The sequence below is a fragment of the Bos indicus x Bos taurus genome, chromosome X (genome assembly GCF_003369695.1).
Source record: "Bos indicus x Bos taurus breed Angus x Brahman F1 hybrid chromosome X, Bos_hybrid_MaternalHap_v2.0, whole genome shotgun sequence".
Taxonomy (NCBI): domain Eukaryota; kingdom Metazoa; phylum Chordata; class Mammalia; order Artiodactyla; family Bovidae; genus Bos; species Bos indicus x Bos taurus.
The window spans coordinates 49872882-49890768 of NC_040105.1; the positions used below are offsets into that span (position 1 = coordinate 49872882).

Sequence of the window (17887 nt, forward strand, 5' to 3'; positions counted from 1 at the left end):
CACTAGGGACACTTTGGAGGAACACATACTCAGCAGTCCAGAGACAGCTATTATTAATTGTACATGCACTGCAAGACACACTTTATTCTAAGTGCTTTACATTTATTAACTCATTTAATCCTTAAAACAAGAGCTCTATCAGAAAGTTATGTCATTACATTGTTGTACAGAAGATGACAATGAGGCACAGAAAGGTTCAATATCTTTCTAAGGTTCGCAGTCTCATGTATGATGGAATTCAGAACTGATCCCATGAAGTCTCCCTTCAAGGGATTTACCAGTGGCTCAACAGTAAAGAATCCACCTATAATGCAGGAGACATATAAGATGTGGGTTCAATCCCTGGGTTGGGAAGATCCCCTGGAGGAGGGCATGGCAATCCACTACAGTATTCTTGCCTAGAGAATCCCATAAACAGAGGAGCCTGGCAAACTACAGTCCATAGGGTCACAAATAGTCAGACAAGATTGAAGCAACTGAGCATGCACACAAGCAGTCGCCCATGCCTTTTACAACCATACACTATGGCTTCCTCCTAGATGACCAGGAGAGGAGACACTGGAAATCTGTTTTAGTGGCTAAGGAGAGTTGAATTATATTACATAGTTTTGTAGCTGAGGTAGGGAGAAAAATAAACCTATGGAAGATGATGTAGTAAGCAAAGTGTGTAGATATCCTGTCTTTGCCTGTTTCCTCTGGTGTTTCTCTTAGCAGGACAGCATACCAGCAATTAGTCACAGTTAAACTAAAAAGTAAAAGAATTGTACAGAAAACATGTGCTTTCATGTGGAATGAGCATGCGGTTTTTCCTCACAGAATAGGATGTACCTCAAAGTTTAAAATAGAATTCTATGTAGCCTGCAAAATGATTCTATAAGTGGATTTTATCATGGGAATATTTTTCAGAAAAAAAATTATGGAAGATTGAAATGGGCTTCAGAAATTTTGTTTTTCTCTTTTATTCATCAGCATTGTTGATTGTGATCACTTAGTACATACCTTCCAGCAGGAGAAAAAAATAAAACATAAAACTCCAAAATTGTCACAAAACCTGTGAAAGAAAGGAAAGAAAACTCTCAAGAGTTCTTTGAAAAGAACTCTTAGTTCCTCTAGGACAGTTTCAGTACCTAAATTTTGGCTCCAAGCTCAGAGTCCCCTTTAAATCTTCTTCCTCACTAGGGTTATCAGCTTCAGTTGTTTTGTTATCTCACATCCTGGCTACAGAATTCTCATTCACTTATCAGCAGTCCCCTCAGCTAATCAGAGTTGCTTGAGTTTAACATCTATCATGTGACACGGAGTTCACATAACCTAAAGACAGTGAGCCTTTGTGCATGCAGAAACACATCTGTGTGTAAATATAAACAAAAAGGCATGAGAAAAAGCTAAAGAAAATTATTAACAGCAGTTACCTCTGGGCAGGTTGGTGAAACCACATAAAGTCCATTTGTTTAACGAGCACAGATGATCAAAGTTCATGACAAAAAAGTAGCCTCTCAAAAACCTAGAATGTCAAAGCCTACCTTTGGCACATGATTGTGTACTTAAGTGACCACAGAGTTCTGTTTAGAAGGGAAGTTGAAAACCAGGCTTGGATGGAAACTGGAATGTGTAAACAGAAACACCTCTGAGAAGGAAAACTGGATGCAATGGATAGAGGTTAGTGTGTAATTGTAACCTGGTTAAAGTGGGAGAGGCACAGAACACTTCAGAACCTGGTACAGCCTCTATTTTTCCCCATGATGTTCCAGTTAACTCTCTTCTCTTATTGGCATGATTGTTTGTGTGTTTGTTTCTGGGACGTGGGATGTCTGAAAGGGTTGAATATGGCTGCTATGGGCTGAAAGTGTGTTTTACAAAAATTATTATGTTAAAGTCCTACCTTTAATGTGACTGTATTTTGAGATGGAGCCTCTAAGGAAGTAATTAAAATCAAATGAGGTCATAAGGATAGGGCCCTCGTCCCATAGGATTATCATCCTTGTAACAGATCTCTCTCTCTCTTCAAAGATGTCACGTAAAAAACAGAGAGAATGCAGAAGTCTGAAGAAAGCCTTCACCAGAAATTGACCCTACTGGACCTTGATCTAGAATTTCTAGTCTCCAGAAATGTTATAAAATAAATATCTGTTATTTCAGCCTCTCAGTCTATCATATTTTATTATGATAGTGCCAGAACACTAAGACAATGGGGATTGAGAAGTGACATATGAGAAAAGGAGTTATGATTTAGAAATGTCTCATATTTGCAAAGTGAAAAAATAATTTTTTGCTATTGGAAACAAAGAAGCTTTACTCATTTCAGTACAGTGTAACAATATAATGCTGCCTTACTAAAATAGAAAAGTCACTTAACTTCTTCCAAAGTTTTTAAAGCAAATCCTGAGAGATTACTGTTTCAGTACTAAAAGAAAATTGAGGCTCTTTAAATATAAAAAGACTTTCAAATCTATTTTATTCTTTACTTATTTTTTAATGTTTTACAATCCTTTCTTAACATTGTGAGTTCTCATTTTCTGCCTAAGCTCTAAACATTAGACTTGCTCATCCCTGTATTATTTTACTCCATTCATTTGCCCAGGGTGAGCTCATCCTTCTTTAGTTTATCATCTGTGTGTTGGTGACTCTTGGATCTCTAACTATAGAATGTCTTTACAAACTCCAGTTTCCTTTATCCAGCTATCCATCTGAAGAAATAATATAAAGGAGTCCCAGGGAATACAAATGGATAAGATTCAGAACTGAACTCATAGTCATCTCTCCTTGCTAACATGTTCCTCCAATTTTTTTTATTACCTGTATTAAGAAATAGTACCAGAACTAAGGGCTTCCCTAGTAGCTCAGCTGGTAAAGAATCCACCTGCAATGCAGGAGATCCTGGGTTGGGAAGATCTGCTGGAGAAGGGATAGTCTACCCACTCCAATATTCTTGGACTTTCCTGGTGGCTCAGTTGGTAAAGAATCTGCCTGCAATGCAGGAGACCTGGGTTCGATCCCTGGGTTGGGAAGATCACCTGGAGAAGGGAACAGCTACCCGCTCCAGTATTCTGGCCTGGAGAATTCGATGAACTGTATAGTCCATGGGGTCGCAAAGAGTCAGACACGACTGAGTGACTTTCACTTTCACCAGCACTCAAAAAATTACACCCAAAATTAAACAAATAAACACTCATTTGGTTAATGCTGGACCTCTCTCTTTCTCTTGCTTTTCATACACAATAGGATACTGTGCTGTGTGTGCTTAGTCGCTGAGTCATGTCCGACTCTGTGACTCCATGGACTGTAGCCCACCAGGCTCCTCTGTCCACGGGGATTCTCCAGGCAAGTATACTGGAGTGAGTTGCCATGCCCTCCTCCAGGGGATCTTTCTAACCCAGGCCTCCCGCATTGCTGGCTGATTCTTTACAGTCTGAGCCACCACAGAAGCCCCAGTAGGATACTAATTACAGTCTATTTTGACACATGTATGTGTGTCTCTGTAACTGTCCACAACTCACAGTCTCTACTGCCACCATAGGGACCCAAGTATAAGAAGATACTAAATGGAATATTTGCAGTTTAACATGAATTTCAGAATGTGGCCAAACATCTAGGTGATAGTTTAAGGAAATAATCAAAATCATAACCTGATATTAACTCAATATTTACTATGACCTGGCAGAATTGCAAACACTTATAGTAAAAATTTCCTGAACCAACAAATCCATCCCCAGAAGGGAATCTAATTCAATTAGTACTGGCTCACTGTCAGATAGAAGTTAAGTTTTAATGAGTGAGTTGACCCCCATATTACCTTCCACGGTTCTACAAGTCATGAAACATTAATTACTGGCAACAGTGCAGTCAGCGAACTAAACTTACAAAGTCAGAAGCCTTTAACTGCTGACAACAATGAAGAAGATGAAACTGCCTGCAGATAAGATCTGTCCAGAATTCTGAGCACTCTGAGATAAGGAGAGGGGTTATGCTTACCTGGCATTCCCTCAGTTGCCTGTTACCTCCAATTCTTTACACAACTACTCCTTCATCCTTTAAACTGCTCCCATGCCTCAGTCCTAGTACTGAGATAAGGGTTTGGTCTGTAATACCAGACAAACCTGGGCTCAAACCCAGACCAGGCAACCTAACTCTGATTTGAGTAAGTGGTATACTCCTGTTATGTCTAGCATGCCTCATCTGCAGAATAATGGGCATAATAGTACCTACCTTATAGGGTTACTGTTGGTATAAAGTAAATAAAATATGCAAAATGGCTGACACAGAGAAGCTGTTCAAGAAATGATCACAATTATTAGAGATACCTTACCCCATTCCTCCTTTGTATCCATGCCTCTTACCTATGTAAGAAGTCAGGCTTCCACATCTATAAGACATAAATGAGAGTTCAGTTCAGTTTAGTCGGTCAGTCGTGTCCGACACTTTGCAACCCCATGGACTGCAGCACACCAGGCATCCTGTCCATCACCAACACCGGGAGCTTAATCAAACTCATGTCCCTTGAGTAGCATATTGGGCACCTACTAACCTGGGGAGTTAATCTTTCAGTGTCCTATCTTTTTGCCTTTTCATACTGTTCATGGGGTTCTCAAGGCAAGAATACTGAAGTGGTTTGCCATTCCCTTCTCCAGTGGACCAACTTTTGTCAGAACTCTCCATGACCCGTCTGTCTTGGGTGGCCCTACACGGTAGTCCATGTGATCAGATTGGTTAGTTTTCTGTAATTGTGGTTTTCATTCTGTCTGCCCTCTGATGGATAAGGACAAGAGGCTTATGGAAGCTTCCTGATGGGAGAGACTGACTGAGGGGGAAACTGGGTTTTGTTCTGATGGGTGGGGCCATGCTCAGTAAATCTTTAATTAATTTTTTTGTTGATGAGAGGGGCTGTGTTCCCTCTCAACTTTAAAGAAAGTTGTAAGGATTGAATGAGATAATATATGTCAAGTCTTGACCAGATAGGTACTAAGTTTATGACTTAAACCAAAGAGACCAATGCTGGAAACTCTACACGGAAATGGAAATGGCACGGCAAGTGTGCACCTGTAAATGGATAGACAACTCTAGGCCTGTGTGCACACAGGTGTGCATACACACTGGGGGCCTGAGTCAACAAGGTCTCCCCTTCTCTGTACAGGACAAGCTCAAGACATAGGTAATTCTGGATCTGAATGTCAAGCACAGTATGGCTCCAGCTAGAGATGCTGAGGTAGGAAGGCAAGTTACCTCATTTATACATTCATTCACTCATTCAGTACATCAGGTCTCACTTTTTGAGGACTTTCTATGGACTACCAGGCCCAATTGAGCTAGTAAGGAGCTAGATGGAACAACTGGTAAAAAATGACTGGGGACCCACCCTTCAGAGGAATTTCCTATGTCTACATGCAAGATAAAGTTGGATAAGGAGAAGGGAGATGGCAAAAAGCCAGAGAATGTAGCAATTTTCTTTCTACATAAATCTCAATAAGAAACCCTGTAATGGTGTGGTAACAGAAACAACCTCATTTAATGACTCTGAGGAGAAAATAAAATATCAGTGGGATCAGGAAAATGGGCCAAAAGTCCTGACTCTATCACCTGTGAGGGATTTGATATCAGGCCTCAGATACCTCAGATGCCTCATATCTGCATTGGGCATCTTAATGCAGCATTCCCAACCTTTCTGGCACCAAAAACCAGTTTCATGGAAGACAAATTTTCCACGGACAGTGAGGGCAGAGGGGGTGGATTCAGAATAATTCAAGCACATTACATTTATTGTGCACTTTATTTCTATTATTATCACATCAACTCCACCTCAGGTCATCAGGCATTAGATCCTTAAGGCTGGGGACCCCTGTCCTAATGAGACGGAATGGTTAATTTTAATTTTGAGATAATGCACAATAAAAATAGCAGAAGGAAGTTACTTAAAATTGTGCTCAGTTGCTCAGTCATGTCCAACTCTTTGAGACTCCCTGGACCATAGCCTGCCAGGCTCCTCTGTCCATGGGATTTCCCAGGCAAGAATACTATATCTTAGATCCAGAATGGTGAATAATAATATGCTGGATCTAAGGTATATGTTGAGAAAATAAATGCAACAGTTGCTAATTTCCCAAGAATAAGTACATTTCAATTAACATTTGGAGGAACTTTAATGTGACTGCATATTTAGGTTAGTTTACAGGCAGATATTCCGCCTGTCCCTCAGAATCATTCCCACCCTTAAACAGAAAGCACAGAGAGGGGATTCCCAATAGGAAAATGTTTGGGCATGTCCATAAGTAGTCAAGGTGGCACGCTAAAGTATACCAGTGGCAGGCACCTAGGGCTCACAAGAGCACACACACTGATTTCATGGGTGTGATACTTGGCACCTTTTGGTCAGACTACCACTGATGTCACTTGAGGTGAGTAGGCACACTGTAGACCTCACAGAACCTCAGGAAGAATTTTAGGCAGCACCATCACTCCTGTGATGATATAGAGTCAACTAACGGATGAATTTTGGAGTTTGGGGCAGGGGGAATTGTGATTCTGGGAAAAGGGTAGGAAACTCAGTATGGAGTTATTCTTGCTTAAAGAGAGAATCTCCACCAAGGCACAAATACCATGGATGATATCTTCCCACAACTACCACTGTGCTTGGAAAGGCTAGCATTAGAGAGGTTTCTGCAGGCATCTGAAATCCAATGATCCTACTAAACCAAACAAAGGCCCTACATGCTCCCCCTAAAAGGCCAAGGCATCTAAGAGAAGAGCAAGGCAGCCAATCTGCTTCACCTCCTGCATCCCTAATATCATCACTTACCCAAACAAGAACACTGAGAGGCCTACTTAACCTATTTCTTGCCCTCACTACCCAGATCCAAGCAATCTCCAAGACTTACTAATTTGGTCTTCGAATCACTCTGGTATCCATTACCTTCTCCCCATCTTCACTGCCACCACTCTTTTTCAAGTACCACTATCATTAGCCAAGATAAAGACAACAGCCTTTAATGTGGTCTCCCATCCACCACTCCCACCTTCCTCAGTGTCTGTCCTCCACAATGCAGCCAAAGAAGCTTGCTAAATCAAGATCTGACCTGACCATTCCCTCACTGGAAACGATTCAGTGCTGTCCCATTTGGTGGCTTTGGGATAATATTCAACCACCTTTATACATCATAGAATTATTTAATCAGGGATGTCTTTGCTTCCTACTTAAGATTCAGGGAAAGTCATAAGTTACCTTGATGTTGACTAAAGTAGAAATAATATTTTAATGATTTATGAAAAATACTGAACATAAATTTGACTCTCATACTTGAACTGTCCATGGAACAGCAGACTGGTTCCAAATTGGGAAAGGAGTACATAAAGACTGTATATCATCACCCTCCTTATTTAACATATATACAGAGTACATAATGTGAAATGCCAGGCTGGATAAAGCACAAGCTGGAATCAAGATTGCCGGGAGAAATATCAATAACCTCAGATATGCAGATGACATCACCCTTATGGCAGAAAGCGAAGAAGAACTGAAGAGACTCTTGATGAAAGTGAAAGTAGAGAGTGAAAAAGTTGGCTTAAAACTCAACATTCAAAAAACTAAGATCATAGCATCTGGTCCCATCACTTCATGGCAAGTATGGGGAAACAATGGAAAGAGTGAGAGACTTTATTTGGGGGGGGCTCCAAAATCACTGCAGATGGTGATTGCAGCCATGAAACTAAAAGACACTTGCTCCTTGGAAGAAAAGCTATGACCAACCTAGACAGCATGTTAAAAATGAGACATTACTTTGCCAAGAAAGGTTCGTCTAGTCAAAGCTATGGTTTTTCCAGTAGTCATGTATGGATGTGAGAGTTGGACCATAAAGAAAACTGAGCACCAAAGAATTTATACTTTTGAACTGTGGTGTTGGAAAAAACTCTTGAGAGTCCCTTAGACTACAAGGAGATCAAGCCAGTCAGTCCTAAAGGAAATCTGTCCTAAATATTCATTGGAAGGGCATGCTGAAGTTGAAACACCAATACTTGGGCCACCTGATGTGAAGAACTGACTCATTGGAAAAGACCTTGATGCTAGGGAAGATAAAAATGAGGAGATGAAGGGGATGACAGAGGATGAGATGGTTGCATGGCATCCCTGAGTTGATGGACATGACTTTGAGCAAGCTCCGGAAGCCTGGCATGCTACAGTCCATGGGATCACAAAGAGTTGGACACGACTGAGTGAATGAACTGAACTGAACATACTAGATTGGATATACCACTCTTTAAAAAAAAAAATCTTAGTACACAAGTGATTCAATTGTTATTTCAGCATTGCTTGCATAGGGGCAAATAATTAGGAGACACAGTGTACCAGGGCAACAGATGGATGACTGAAGAGATTATGGTAAAACTACTGCAAGGGACGTCATTCAGTCATTATAATGAAAGACTTACTGGTATGAGTCAAGTAAATATTATAGTTGATTAGGAAAAAGAATGAAGTGAAAATTGTATATAGAAGGATATAACTTTTTAATAAATGAAACAGAGCAGAAAAACATATGGCCTATCTAAACACATGCATGCAGATACACCTAGTAAGTCCACTCTTAAATGATGGCTCTAGAGATCCATGCTATGTTCTCAGAGGACCAGTACAAAAAGACTGATAAAAGAATTTTTTTTTGTCCTTGAAAAAAAATGGAAACTTCAAAAGTCTGGATCATCAGGAGAAAGATAAATTGCAAATACTGAAAGAAATAGTATACAAACATGAAAAGGACCTCGAGCTACATCTGCCAACTTGCATAAACATTTTTAGAATTCCTATATAATGTGTATGAACACAGAAATAGGTAGCAAATATGTACAACTCGACCTGGATATAATAGTTACTGAATTCATGATAGCAAACCCCACTAAAGAAGGAGAGAGTGGTGTTGGTCTGGAAAGAGGTAAAATGAAGGTTTGGGGCTTCCCAGGTGGTGCCAGTGGTGAAGAACTCACCTGCCAAAGCAGGAGACATAAGAGACACTGGTTCAATCCCTAGGTCGGGAAGATCCCAGGAGGAGAGATGTCAACCCACTACAATATTCCAGCCTGGGAAATCCCATGGACAGAGGAGACTGGTGGGCTACAGTCCATTGGGTCGCGAAGAGTCAGGCACGACTGAAGCAAATTAGCATGCACGCAATGTAAAAATGAGACCAAGGTAGGGCCTAATTTTTAAATCTGACATAGCAAGGCATTGGTTATGCAGATGTTCATAATATTAATCTTATTCTTATCCCCATATTTGTGATTAATTTGCAGTAAAAAATTCTATTCTCAAACCCAGCAAATAATCCTCAAATGTAACTACATGGCTTTTGTTTCATGATGATAGGAGTTCACAGGCTATAAACTTCCTGACAAACCCTAATTCTGGGAAATTGTAAAGTAAGTCCATGCTTGCACTGTGAAATGATTCAGAGAAATTATTCTTCAACAGACTAGAAACACTGAGGAGTCCTTGAAAGAGAGCCATCAGATGGGGTCAGACTCACTTGTTCACGTAGCAGTGACCTGCAGTCTGTTCAAGGTTTATTGCAAATGAAGAAACTGGCCCATGTGTGCTCTCTGCCCTTGGGAGATGCTTGCAAGAATCAGAGCAGGGCCTACAGGTAACTGAAAAATGATTAGTTAGAGCTTAGGAGTGATGTGGGTGACCCCTGCATTTCCATCTTTACCCTACCCCCAGCACTTACAACCAGGTCGTGACTATGGCAATGTCTACCCAGGTGAGAGCAATGCCTAAGGAAACTTAAGCTACAGCCAAGACAATATCTGAGATAGGAGGATTACTAGACAATCCCAGGGAAGAATGGGGTACATTGACACCCACAAGAATTACTGCCAAGGTATCCAATACAGTGTCATAACCCTCTCTGTCCCTCCCAATACTTTCACTGAAAATATGGCAATAATATAAATTCACCTGAACAGTAATCATAGTTCTTATTCATTAGGCACTCCTGAGGAGTGAGGTATACATATGCCTTATGCATTAGTTTACTTTTGCTGATGTAACAAAATACTACAAATTTAATGGCTTAAGGCAATCAAATTTATTATTTTAGAACCAGAAGTCTAAAGTGTGCCTGCAGGCCTATGTTCCTCCTGGAGCCTCTAGGAGAGAATCCATGTCCTTGTCTGCTCCAGCTTCTAGAGATCTCCTACATTCCTTAGCTCATATACTCTTCCTCCATCTACAAGGCCAGGAATGTAGCATCTTCTCTCCTCTTTGATCTCTGCTTCCATCCTTATGTCTTTTACTGAATCTAACCCTGCTATCCTCCTTCTGTAAGGACTCTGTGTTTACCTTGGGTCGTGGATAAACCTCCTGTAAGGATCCTGAACTTAATCATACCTGCAAAATTCCCTTTCAGCATATAAGGTAGCATATTCACAGATTCTGGGGATAGGGATGTGAACATCTTTGAGAACTAGGGGGGAATTATCAACCTACCTCATCTTTCATGAGCTATTTCCCTTTAATCTTCACAATACCACTGTGATATGCTTGTTCACAGATGGAGAAACTGAGGCCTATGAAGGTTAAATAATGTGCTGGACTTGATACAGCTAGGAAGAGGTGAAGCCACATATTGAAAATCTAGTAAGGTGAATAAGGATCCTTGCCTTGACCTTCCACACATCTGTCCCTTTTCTCACATCTTTCCTTTCTGTTCCTATCCCAAGGGATCAAGAACACTTCTTTTCATGTTAAGCCTCCTTGCACCACCAAATGTGCACTCAATTGGAGCAGTTGTGAGGTATGCTATTGGCAGCAGGTGGAACTTAGAAATCTGAAAGTATGAGCCCCAATACTGACATTCAACAGGAGAGTTAATCTCTCTCTGGCTTCACTGGTATTTGAAAGTTGCTATAAAGATTCCAGTTTGGATATAGTTTAGGCACATAGCTTGCCACAGCAATGTTAGTCTCCCTCCCCTCTTTGTACTTCTCAGGCCCTCACAAGTCACTGATCTTCTTTTGTCATGTGCTACTTACTCCAGACAGACCTGTGGTCCACAATGTCCCAAGGCATGGTTTTATGCTTTCTTCCTGTTAATATCATGCCTGGCAACATTCTTGCTATTAAAAACACTGTGCTTCTTGACTAATAACCTCTGTGGCCTGTCTTACATAAACGTGATTTCTGTTAAGCTTTTGGGAACACTGAGAGTAGCTCACAACCTAAAACCTGTTCCCAATTACTCCTTTTAGGAAAGCTGCTGAGAGCTGCAGCCCTGGGTTGTGTACTGCCTAAGGATAGGCTCTGATCTACCCAAGAACTGTGCAGAGTTGCCTTGTCATTGTTGCAGGTTGGCGCGAAGGTTCACTAAGCTGAATGGAGTGACAGGGAAATGGTACCCCCTCCTCAGTCAGCTAATTGGTGAGTAGACAAGCATACACTGCCTCAAGTTGGTTTATGGTGAGCATTCACCAAGAAGCAGTCTTGATAGGCTCTGGGTATAAAGAAAACTTGAGTTAGAAAGTGACTCATGGGAAGAAAATTAGTTTGCTGGATTGTATTTCCATCAGAATGGAGAAATATTGGTAACCTAAACTATGTAGATAACACCACCCTAATGTCAGAAAACAAAGAGGTGCTAAAGAGCCTCTTGATGAAGGTCAAAGAGGAGAGTAAGAGGGGACATGGGTAAACCTATGGCTGATTCAGGTTGATGTTTGGTAGAAACCAATGCAATACTGCAAAGCAATTATCCTTAAAATAAAAATAAATAACAATTTGAAAAGCTGGCCAAAAATTCAACATTCAAAAATCTAAGATCATGGCATCTGGTCTCATCACTTCATGGCAAATAGAGGGGGGAAAATGGAAACAGTCACAGACTATTTTCTTGCGCTCTATAATATAGAGCTCTATATAATATCACTGTGAACTGTGATTTTAAAAGATGCTTTCTCCTTCAAAGAAAAGCTATGACAAACCTAGACAGTGTATTAAAATCCAGACACATCACTTTGCTGACAATAAGTCCATATAGTCAAAGATATGTTTTTTTCCAGTAGTGATGTAGGAATGTGAGAGTTGGATCATAAAGAATCCTGAGCACCAAAGAACTGATGCTTTTGAACTGAGGTCTTGGAGAAGACTCTTGAGAGTCCCTTGGACAGCAAAGAAATAAAATCAGTCAATCCTAAAGGAAATGAACTCTGAATACTCATTATAAGAACTGATGCTGATGCTCCAATATTTTGGCCATTTGACGAGAAATGACTCATTGGAAAAGACCCTGATGTGGGGAAAGATTGAGGGCAGGGGAGAAGTGGGAATGCAGAGGATGAGATAGCTTCTTCATTCTGTTGTTCTTGTTGTTAAGTCTCTCAGTCATGTCTGACTATTTGTGATAGTCGATTGGATAGCATCATCAACTCAATGGACATGAATTTGAGCAAACTCTAGGGGATAGTGAAGGACAGGAAAGCCTTGTGTGCTGCAGTCCTTAGTGTCACAAATAGTTGTACATGACTGAGAGACTGAACAATAAGAACAACAGAATGGAGAAGCTATTTGAAACAATATGGGTGGTTTTGTAATCCTCTGGTCTCGCAGAATCACTAATTGCAAACACAAAATAAACGAATAGAAAACATACAAAGAAGAAACAACTGAAATCAGAAGAAACTGCTCTGTGTCAGGGTTGCCCACATATGCTGTAGGATTTTTAGAGAACCTGACAACAAACCTGGCATCCAAGGCAAGAGAGATTATCTTTCCTACTTGTTCAAAGGACAAATCATAGAACACAGATGTTAGGTAAAGTCATCAAACCTGCAAGTGACAGGTGCTGGGCCAGAACTCATATTCCCATGTCTGAGTTCAATGCTTGTTCTTCAAAACTAGGCATTCACTTTCTACACATGTACAGAGGACTGGACCTTATTGGATGAGGTGTAGTTGGCAAGTCTGCTTTCTAAAAGGGACACACTTTCCCACCCTAGAACTTATTCACTGGATGTAGTCATATCCTATTCCACCAATTCTCTCAAGGGCTAAGGGACATCAGGGGGTGAGATAGGGCCCCTTTCCTCATTGGGATTACAATCTGAAATCCTGTCAAGGATTTCAAGCAAACATTCAATCTCTTTCAGCCAAACAATTATAAAGTATTCACTTGCTTTTAAAGTTCATGTAACAACACGGGCAAAATCTTTCTTGTCATGCATTTCTTCAACATTCATTTATTTATTAAATGCTCCTCTCACACACTGCTTCAAATACCTTGAGAGAGACAAAGGCTGTGCTTTTTCTGTGATAAGAGCTTTGTGTTTATTATCTCATTTAATTCTCACAACCCTATGAGGCCACTGGTACTTTAATCCAATTTATAGATGAAGAAATGGAGGTTCAGAGAGGTGAAGTGACTGGTGCAAAACAGTATCTTTGGAAAGACATAAGAAAGATATGGAGTACTTGCTATAGAGAGCAAAAATGGGCTCATTACTCTTTTGCCCAGATGAAGAGGAGTTTCAGGGAGGAAGAGACCTCTGAGCAAGCAGCTGAAATTTAGGTAGCTGGAGATGAGAGAAAAAGCAATTCATGCCGAAGAAACAGTGAGCCACTGTTTCAGTGACCTGAAATGGATAAAATTCAGAGTATGGTTTGAATTGGGCTTCCCTGGTAGCTCAGCTGCTAAAGAATCCACCTTCAATGAAGGAGATCCCAGTTCAATTCCTGAGTGGGGTAGATCCCTTTAAGAATGGTTAGCTACCCACTCCAGTATTTTGGGGCTTCCTTGGTGGCTCAGAAGGTAAAGAGTCTGCTTGCATTGTGGGAGATCTGAATTCGATCCCTGGGTTGGGAAGATCTCCTGCAGGAGGGCATGGCAACCCACTCCAGTATTCTTGCCTGGAGAATCCCCATGGACAGAGGAGCCTGGTAGGCTACAGTCAAAGAGTCAGGCATGACTGAGCGACTAAACAAGCACAGTACATACTTTGAATTATATTTGGATTACAGTATGAAAGAAAGAAGCAAAATAAATCATGTATTCAGGTAGACTGGAACAAAGAAACCTTGGAGCCATCCTGCACTCCACCACCCACTCCCTATTCACCATTTCCATCCAATCAGTCTTGAAAGCCTGTCAATGATCACCCTTAAAAAGTCTTTCTGCCTCTCCATCCCCATGGCAACCACCTTGAGGCTCACTTTCATTCCCTCTTGCTTCTCGTTCTAATTGCTTCCTAAATGACCTGCCAGAAAATTGTCTGCTTCTCTGTAAGGCTGTACAAATGAAAGTCTGATTCTGTCAGTGCTGTGCTTCATAATCTCATGAATATATAACACTTCAAAGGCTCTTCACCTAGAATAAATTAGAATACACATAGAAATTTTTCTGAACACAAGGCTAGTGAATGAATATGCTATGTAAGCCAAGAAAGAAAAGGAGAGCTGGGACTAGCTGATTCCTTTTAAGAATACAGTAATGCCCCTCCCACACTGTTTCATGTACTCCTTCAGCCTGAGGATGGAGTAGAGACACAATCCTTCTCAAGACCAGAGAGTTGATAATTACAGAATGAAAAGACTGGTATCCACCCCTTTCACTTTGGAGCCCTACTCCTTTCTTTCTCCTCTATCATCCTCTTTTGCATGGTTGGGTCCATTCTCTATGTGCTAGGAACCTGGCAAAAATGGAGGCCCTATTTCCTCTGCATGGAGTCACAGGAGGTATTCTTTTACTCATGGCTGCTGGAAAAGAATTCAGGAGGGCTGAAAGCAGAGGGTGGTTAGCTAAGCAAAACCTGCATGGGAGCTAGCCACAAAGCAATTAAAGGTGACTTTTTGTTTTTCATGGCAGGGCCAAAATTTTCAGTGGTCATAGAAGTAACAGCAGTGGCAAAGATGCCACAGAGGTAGGGAAAGTAGAGGACCTATGAGCAAACAGACAAAGACCTTGGTAGGGAAAGTAGTGACAATGTCATAGAGAAGGTGGTGACATCATTAAGAGCCTGGAGTGGGTAGCCTTTCCCTTCTCCAGGGGATCTTCCCAACCCAGGGATCGAACCCAGGTCTCCTGCATTGCAGGTGGTTCCTTACCAGCTGAGCCACAAGGGAAGCCCAAGAATACTGGACTGCATAGCCTATCCCTTCTCCAGAGGATCTTCCCAACCCAAGAATCGAACTGGGGTCTCCTGCATTGCAGGCAGATTCTTTACCAACTGAGCCAGCATGGACGCCCCTGATTAAGAGCAGTTTCAACCTAAGAGACAAGTTTCTCAGGCTTGTCTGTAGTACACCACTCCCTCCTGTTCTCTAGGCTGCTATAGTTATAATCTTTGCATCCATCTCTCACTTGCCTGTGCAATCCCAGTCCCATCTCCAGGGGATCTTCCCGACCCAGAGATTAAACCTGTGTCTCTTATGTCTCCTGCATTGGCAGATGGGTTCTTTACCACTAGTGTCACCTGGGCAGTGATATACAAAGCCTGAAGTCTTCACAAGATCCAGGGCCTCTAGGACCTCCATAGCTTCCCTTGGCCCAAGCATCTTAGGGATGTCAAACAACCTGGAGACCCGGGGCCCCTATTCTCTTTGTCTCAGCATTTGTAGGAATATGGGTTGGGGTCTTAATACCTCGTGAAGGCTGAGTTCTTCACAAGGAATGGGCCCCTCCTTTCAGAGTCCAACCATCTGGAGCAGTCCCACAATTTGACAGAGTCCAACTGCGTGGGGGCCCCAATCACCCAGTTCAACCAAGCCACCCAGGAGGGTCCAAACACCTTGTTGGGCCAGAACACTGTTCAAGGCCTGAATACCTGGTGATATCCTAATCCCTCAGAGATCTGGAGTTCCTGGTATGGTTCCAGCCCCTGACAACACCCCAAAAAACTGGGGGGACCCAATTGCCTGATATTGTACAAGCACTTGATGAGGCCCTTACAACCCAGAGTTCATACCAATCCACAAAGCCTGAATATATCTGAGACTCCCAACCCCATGTGGGTCTCAAGCCCATCTTGAGTCCTAAGCAACTTCTAGGGTCCAAGTCTTTAAAGAGCCAGAGTAACTCCCAAAGCTACAGCAGCTCTAATGACTGGAGCAATTTTCAAAATTGGGTCAGCTTTCAGAGTCAGAGCACTCCTAGGAGTCTAAGTATCTCTTAGATTCCTAGTATTTCACAAAGCTTGGGTATCACAGAGACTCCAAGTACTTTCAGGGGCCTGAGTATTTTGGAGGCCCAAAGCACATCACAAGATCTGAACAACTGTGAGGCCATAAACACTTCCAGTGCTCAACAGGCTCCAGCCACAAGGAACCAAAGCAAATTCAAATATTTAAGTATATCAAGTGATCCCACTACTCCAGAGGCTACCAGCACTTCAAAGTATCCCAGCACTTTGAGGACCCCAAGAGTTTCTAAGGTCCTAAGGACTTATGAGGCTCCCAACACCTCGAGGTCCTTTAGCATTTCTGAGGCCCCAATAACTTTAAAGGCTCTTAGCACCTTTAAGAACCTCAGCAGTTCAAAGTCCCCCAGAATCTCTGAAGTTCCAAGTACTTTGAAAGTCCCCAGCATCTCTGAATTCTCAAGTCCCTCGAAGGTCCTTAGCACATTGGATATTCCAAATACCTTAGAGATAGTACTCCAAATATTCCAAGAACTTCAAAGGTTCCCACCATCTTAAAAGCCCCTGACACATTAAAAGTTCCAAGCAACTCTGAGGTCTCCACCACCTTAAAGACCCTTAGTACTTCAGAAGCTTTAAGCATGTTGAAGGCCTGGAGTAACAAGAAGTTTCCAAACACTTCCAAATCCCAATAAATTGAAGTCTCTGATCATATCTAAGAGTATCTCAGATGCTACTGGAATCAAAGATAACTCAGTACTTCAGAGAACCCTAGTCCCTCAGAGGCCCAAAGTATCTCTCAGAAACAAAGAATTTCAAGGTATCAGAGTACCTACAAATCTCAGGGAATCTCAAGGTCCCCAAACAACATCAAAATATAGAAGAGCTTTAAAAAGGTTCTTATGACTATGAGCTAGGCATTATTATTGTGGTGGACACCTCTGCTAAAGACAACCTCATAAAAGACATTCTGCAGAAGCTAGGGGTGCAGCTGAAGAAGTACTGAATATCTAAAATGTGAAGAAAGTAATCACACAAAAGTTTGTATGGCAGGGTTACCTAGAGAATAAACCACTAAATTCACTGGAGAATACTTTTTTTCTGAGAATTCACAGTAGATCATGAAATAAAGAAATGGAAATTTTGCACTTCACAAAGACTATAGCAGAGATCTCTGGAACTAACCATTGCAATACAGTGAAGTTGAGAAACAGGAAGTAACAGCCAGAGCCAAAGCAAAAAGCAGTGACTGATTTCCAGCTTGAGCCCACAATAGAGTTCCAGCCTCTGCAAATGACAGAAAAAGTCCTAATTTTGCTACCAAATTTAAATGATATTGAAAGTACTAGTGAAATATCCTAAAGAGTGTCATATCCTTCATTGAGTGAGGAGCAGGAAGCAGAAGAGCAACAGGGCAATGGGTATTAATGATTTCAAAGGGAAAAAGAGAGGAGGAAAGAACAATGCATTTGGTGTTGATATTTGGAACTGTGTTTCTAACATTAAGGTATAGGTCTTATTGGAATCGGTGCAGTTCAGTCGCTCAGTCGTGTCTGATTCTTTGAGACACCATGGACTGCAGCACACCAGGCTTCCCTGCCCATCACCAACTCCCAGAGATTGCTCAAACTCATGTCCATTGAGTCGGTGATGCCATCCAACTATCTCATCCTCTGTTGTCCCCTGCTCCTCCTGCCTTCAATCTTTCCTATCATCAAGGTCTTTCTAAGGCGTCAGTTCTTCGCATCAGGTGGCCAAAGTATTGGAGCTTCAGCTTCAG

General features: G+C 41.6%; 1 long non-coding RNA gene across 1 annotated transcript; it reads left to right on the plus strand.

Annotated features, from left to right (window-relative positions):
* The first annotated feature begins 1426 nt into the window (after positions 1 to 1426).
* Positions 1427 to 2138, plus strand: LOC113887898. The gene is made up of 2 exons (XR_003509852.1): positions 1427 to 1659; positions 2011 to 2138. It is a non-coding gene; the product is annotated as an uncharacterized LOC113887898 (long non-coding RNA).
* Positions 2139 to 17887: the final 15749 nt, after the last annotated feature.